The sequence below is a fragment of the Falco biarmicus genome, chromosome 10, assembly GCF_023638135.1.
Source record: "Falco biarmicus isolate bFalBia1 chromosome 10, bFalBia1.pri, whole genome shotgun sequence".
Taxonomy (NCBI): domain Eukaryota; kingdom Metazoa; phylum Chordata; class Aves; order Falconiformes; family Falconidae; genus Falco; species Falco biarmicus.
The window spans coordinates 17,046,078-17,052,430 of record NC_079297.1 but is presented as its reverse complement, the minus strand read 5'-3'; positions in this window follow the sequence as shown (position 1 = coordinate 17,052,430).

The following is a 6,353-nucleotide window of genomic DNA, read 5'->3' as shown; positions in this document are numbered from 1 at the left end:
GAGCCTAAGTGCTTGCGGGGATCACCAAAGACTGACGTGAAACTGGAAAAGAATGAGGTACCCAGCAGTCACCAGGGCTTGTGTCAACCAGCGGTTTGTTGCTGGCTTGGATTGCTGCTCAGCACCAAAGCATGGAAATTGCTTAGGATTGATGAAAAACTGTGTATACATCATGACAATAAGTAAGTAGACAGCGTCTATTATATACACACCCACACATAGAGATATTTAAGCTTTTCTTGGCCATGCAGAAACCTGATAGGGGAGGGGATACTTTTAGAAGAAACCACCCTTTTGTCCTCATTGATGGTTTATTTTTAGGCAAAGCTTGGAGAATCTTGTTACGATGAGAAGCGGAGAAATGTGAGTTCAAAAGCCATCAAAAAGAACCACGTGGGGTTTTTCAGTTGTGTTTCCTTTTCTAGCTGCGGCTATTAGCAGCTGGTAGAGGAGGTGGCCCAATTTGTGGATTTTTGTGAAGAAAGTGGAACTAAGCAGTATTGCAAGCGCTGAGCCTGGCACATGTGCTGGTAAATGAAGGATACAAAGTGGGAATTTGGGCCATGCAGATGCAGGTAAGACTTGAGTGGTTGTAAGTGTGATCTTGGCCATGTGTTTTAATTAACCTCTCTGCATTAAGGCGGTGATTTGATCCAGTGTCATGACCTGCTTCCCAGAGAGACCCAAAAGCATGCAGAAGCAGCCTTTCTCCTGAAAGGCAGCCACAACCTGTTTTTCTACAAGTGATCTGAAATTTTTAGAGCTCTGCAGACCACCTTGACAGGGTCTTCCCAGCAGAGAGCTGCAAAAGCAACAAGGAGGCCAGGAGGCCCCTGAGGGATAGTTTCACCGTGCTCCTGGGACTGGTGATGGCCACCACACACTCAGGGATGGCAAGGCCAGATGGGAAGAGTAAGCATATCTCACTTGAGCTCCATACACCTAAAGCCAACTTTGGTTATTTCTGTTCCCTGCCCCACCTGATGCAGACCAGTGGTTTAACCTGGAGATTAAGCTGCAAAGACTCCCCGTAGCAGTACAGCAGTCCATGGAGGTGCTGCATCAGTCACTGCCCAAACTCGCGCTGGGTGCCTTGGTCACACTGTGTCCATCCCCACTTCTTGAAACTAAAGCACCAGCTCGACCGGGACACACTGCAGTCACTTGGGACATCCCTTGCCTGCCCGGCAGCCTCCATGACACCATGCCCCTACCTGGTGCCTGTCCCCTTCTGTGGCCCAGTGCCTGGGGAGGAGAGTGGCCGGGCACCCCTGGCAGGCCAGCACCCTGCCAGCACATCCAGCTGGGGCAATGAGAGGGGCATGGCTGCCACAGGTGCAGCCCTGAGGGCACCCTGGGGGATGGTGAAGGCCTCAGCAGGGCAAGTGTCCACTGTGCTCTCCCCAGGCCTCATCACAGGGTTCCCTGCTACAAACCTGAGTCCTGAGGGCTGTCAAGCTCACATGTGGGTATCCCATGGAGGCTCTGTGGCAGCAGCCCCAGAAATCCCACAGGGCTATTTGGGCTGCTGCGAGGCGCGGGCCAGAACGGTGGATGGCAGGTTCTACCACCTGACCTCTGCAGTCCCTCCACAGGGGACCACCAGCATCCAAGCCCTGCGGGGCTGCGGGCAGGCCGTGAAGGGCGAAGGTGGTGGTCCTTGAGGGGGCAGTGCCCTGGCAGCTCCAAGAGCTCCCTGGGCTGGAGGTCACACTGGTCACAAGACACCTCCAGGAGTACGGGCTTACTACGCACTGCAGCCCGCCCGTAAGGGCGCTGCAGGGCCGCCGCCCCAGGGGCCCCGTGCGGGGATGCGGTGGCGGCAGCTCTGGCCCCGCCGGCACACGGGCGGTGCGGGGGCGGCGGGGGTGCGGCGGGGGAGGCTCCAGCCGCCGTTGCGGCAGGTCCCGGCCCGCAGGCGGCGAGAGGGGTCCACGGGTCCCGAGAGCTGAGGGGAGGGAGCGGGAGGAGGCGGTACCCCCAGGTTCCCCCTGAGCCTGCCCCGGTCCCGCTCGCCCCGCGCAGCTGCCCCCAGCCCCGGCTCCTCCCATGCGGCTGGGCCCGCACCCCCGGCCGCGGTGGCGGCAGTCGGGCCCCAAACACGCCCCTAGAGCCCCCCGCGGCGGGAGAGCCCCGGCCGGGCCGAGCTGAGCTACGCCGGCAGCGGCCGCTGCTGCTCTCCCTCCCCCGGGGCCGTGCCGCTGCCCGTCCGCGCCCCGGGGACGCCGCGGGCTGCCCCCGCCTCGGGCCTGTGCGGGCTGTCCCGGCGCGGGGCGAGAAGGGCTGCGTGGGGCCTGCCCGGCTGCCGGAGGGGCTGCCTGGGGTGGAGCCGGACAGGCCGGAGGAAGGTGGGTGAGGAAGGAGAAATCGAAGGCCGTCCGGGTGAGGAAGGCTCCCTCTGCCGGGCCCCAGCGCCCCGCGGGGCCGGAGCGGGGCCCGGCAGCCAGGCGGCCTCGTCCCCCGAGAGCTGTGAGACCCCGGTGGGGGACAGCCAGGCACCGGCGTCACGGAGGAGAAAGGGGGGAGGAGCGGGAGAAAGAGGCACCTCGCTGCAGCGCCCAGAGCGGGAGCTGCGGTGAGCGCCGGGTCCTCGGGGCCTGTCTCCCCGCTGGCGTGTCCCAGGCCCCTGCTCTGGCCCCTCTCCTCTCCGTGCTGCTGTGGGGTGTTTTTTCTGGTGGGGGGACCCTGGCTGGACACCAGGTGCCCAGCAAAGCCGCTCTTGTCACTCCCCCTCCTCAGCGGGGCAGGGGAGAGAAAATAACAATGAAAAGCTCGTGGGTTGAGGTAAGGAGAGGCAGATCACTCAGCAGTTACTCTCATGGGTAAAACAAACTCAGGGAAGCTAGTTCAGCTTACTACCACTCAAAAACCCAAATCTTAAGAATGCCATACCCCCTTCTGTCGGGTGTAACTTTACTCCTGATTTCTCTCCTCTCCCCATGCAGCAGCACAGGACGTGGGAGGTGGCAGTTGTGGTCAGTTCATCCCATGCTTCTGCTGCTGCTTCTTCCTCAGGGAGAGGGCTCCTCATGCTCTTCCCTAGCTCCAGTGTGGGTGCCTTCCACAGGGTGCAGTCCACCAGGAACAGACGGCTCCAGCGTGGGTCCCCTGTGGGGTCACAAGTTCTGCCACCAAACCGGCTCCAGCCTGGGCTCCTCTCTCCACAGGTCCTGCTACGAGCCTGCTCCAGTGCAGGTTGCCCATGGGGTCACAGCCTCCTTCAGACATCCACCTGCCCCAGCGTGGGGTCCTCCCCAGGCTGCAGGTGCACGTCTGCTCCATCATGGACCTCATGAGCTGAGGGCCACTGCCTGCCTCACCATGGGCTTCACCACGGGCTGCAGGTGAATCTCTGCTGTGGCACCTAGAGCACCTCCTCCCACCCTTCTTCACTGACCTTGGTGTCTGCAGGGCTCTTTCATATATTCTCGCTCCCCTGTCTGGCACAGTTGCTTTTGTGCAATAACTTTTCCCCCTTCTTAACTATGTTGTCACAGAGGTGCTGCCACTTTTGCTAATGAACTTAGCCTTGGCCAGCAGTGGGTTTGTTTTGGAGCTGGCTGGCACTGGCTCTGTTGGACATGGGGGAAGCTTCTAGCAGATTCTCACAGAAGTTAGCCTTGTAGCTGCCCAGCTACCAAAACCTTGCCACATCTGTAGTGAGAACGATGCTGCTGTCTGCTGGGAGAGGGGGGGAAGAGAGTAAGACATTCTGCCCCTCTACCCCTTGCCCCTAACATATTCTTATTGTGCCCAAGACAGATTTTTTTTTTTGTTTTGATCTAGGAAGAAGGAGATGGGGTTCAAATCTCTATTCTGTGTGCTGCTTTTTAAATCCCCAGGGATTCTGTCCTTTTTTAGTAAAACTGTGAGTCTCGAGCCTATAGCAGGTCAGGGAAAGGCTGCTGAGCACCCCCTTCCTTTCAGTTTCTCCTGCCCTTTTTCACTGTGGCACTGAAGGCCACTGCTGCTTGGGAACCCCTATCTCTAATACAACAGCCCAACATTCTTGTTGAAGCTGAGTAAGCTTGGTTTTGGTTTGCTAACAACTATGAAGTTGTTCTCCTGAAGCAAGCAGTGGACTCATAGTATACTACCGTGTGTAGGTTAGCGTCCCATAATCCAGGGGAAAAGCATGTCTGACATCCTGCTCTTGTGTCTGAGCTCCAGCAACAGCAAACTAGTTGTCTGATATAAAAGCTGAAGGGAAAGTCTCCTGTTTCCCCTGTTCCAGCCCTGTAGTCCTGCTACTTCCTTTTCTATTTGGTGAGCACAAGGACCATGGAGCAGACTGGACTGACCAAATAGCGAGTCTCCCCTCCAAAAAGACCGTTACTATAGTCATAGAGCAAACACCCTAAAAATCATTCTTCTTGTTGTTCCCTTGCATGGGAAAATACTTAAAGAACTGTATAGATCTGTGCTAGAAAACCTAGGACATCTACTTACAGGTAGTACAGTAGAACTCTTAGTGATTCAAAACCATCCATCCAAAACAGAAGCTGAGGAAAAACTCGTGCTGTTTTTGACTCGGTTACTGTACTCTTTCAGCAGCACATTGCTGGAGATAGAAGAGAAGAATTAATGTCTTCTGGAAGAATACAGCGTCCAAAAGAAACGCAAACCCAGCACCACTAAATTTGCACCCGAATCCAGAATGTTAACTGTGTCCTCAGCAGGGTCAAAATGGTTTTGCAAATGCATGAAATTTATAACTATTACATGTATTGTTGTGATGACTTCATGAAAATGAAAGGCATACCCAGTGACTAATGTTCACTCTGAAAACTTATTTCCATTGAATTTTAAACTCGTTGGGGGAAAAACTTGGGAAAGCAACTTTTTTTCTTGAAAGCATCCCTTTAGCAGCAAGCATTGTGACCACTCCTTAAATGGTTTTCAGTTCATCGGTTCCCCTAAAGAATTCTCCAGTTAAGCTCATTCTATTATGCACGTGTGAAATTTTTTTTTTTTCTAGCCTGAAGTTTTCTTTTAACCTAAATGTAGATAGCTTAAATTGGTATCACCTAGGCTCTCTTATCTTTATGCTGCCCTTTTCCAATAGCCATGATGTTTTGTTCACCTCTCAGATGGGCAAAGTGTGTGGTTGTAGAATGGTAGTGCTTTTTTGTCTGTGGGGCATAAGAAAAAGGGCGTACTGGAACCCCACTGTTACAGATCTGAACGTTAAAGCTTGACCTGTTCAGGCATTCCTGCTTGGCAGCATTTAATCCTGGCCAAAGGCAATTCTGAAGTCCACGTGTAGGTGATATTCAGGTCAGTTGAGTAGCTTAGTAGCAGGCTACTTCTAGATCTAACAAAAAAAGGAGTTAACAGAATAGTGATATGAAAAAAAAAAAAAGGTGTGTGTGTGAAACACCAGAATACAGTAATATTATCCAGAAATCCTGTTTTTTGCATCTCACCTACATTCTCATTGTTTCTTCGCTCCTTTCCTGTTTGCATAGGTGAAATGGATCAGCACTTCATCCGACAAATTGTTTCTCTTCCCTTCCTCCTGAAGGGGGCGCAACTCTCTGAAACTCTTGGCCTTTTCTGAGCAGATAAGAGATAAGGAGCATTAGATGCGGGAGCTGGCGCAGTAGCAGGAGACTGAAGCCTATGAAATCTTTAGCAGGAGAGCACAGGACAGACAAAAAGGCAAATGACACAGGCAAGGTATTGAATGGGACAAATATACGGGCCTAGAACAACAGAAGATTCCCAGCTGGTTGTGCAGACTGACACTCGTTTACAACCTTTGATTTAAAGGCTTGTTGAAACGTGGATGCTCATCTCAGGAAGCTCATCTGTGGGCATGAAACAGAACATTTTTCTTCCTGCAGATCCAGGTTTCATAAATGTTACATATAGCTATATACACTAGAAACTGTAATTTTCATCAGCAGTGACCAAACCGTTGTTAATTGTTCTCCATTGTTGTGTTATTGCTTGTTAAAGAAAATGTGTTTTGAATTAAGAAATGTGAAGTGCTGAAGCAGCTAAGTGGCAGAACCAGGCCTCGTCCCTAGCGCAGCTCTAATCCAAGGCTGGTTTAAAACCCAGTCCAGTTAATCAGTGGGAGAACAGAGAAACAACAGATGATCAATTTGTGCACAGAGGTGCTCTCAGAAATGCAGGTGTTTTTAGAAAAATTGGTATACGTGAATAGGAATTGCTTGTTCAAAGACTAAGTGCGCTTGAAGGAGTGTGTGAGTTAAAGCAGGCAGAAAGACGATCAAGATCCAAGGAGGAGCCTGAAACTGAGGCAGAGACTGGAACCGAACCGATCAATCACCTGGGACAGAGTCAGGTGATGGATTTGCAGAACTGACAGGGCCAAAGGAAATTCC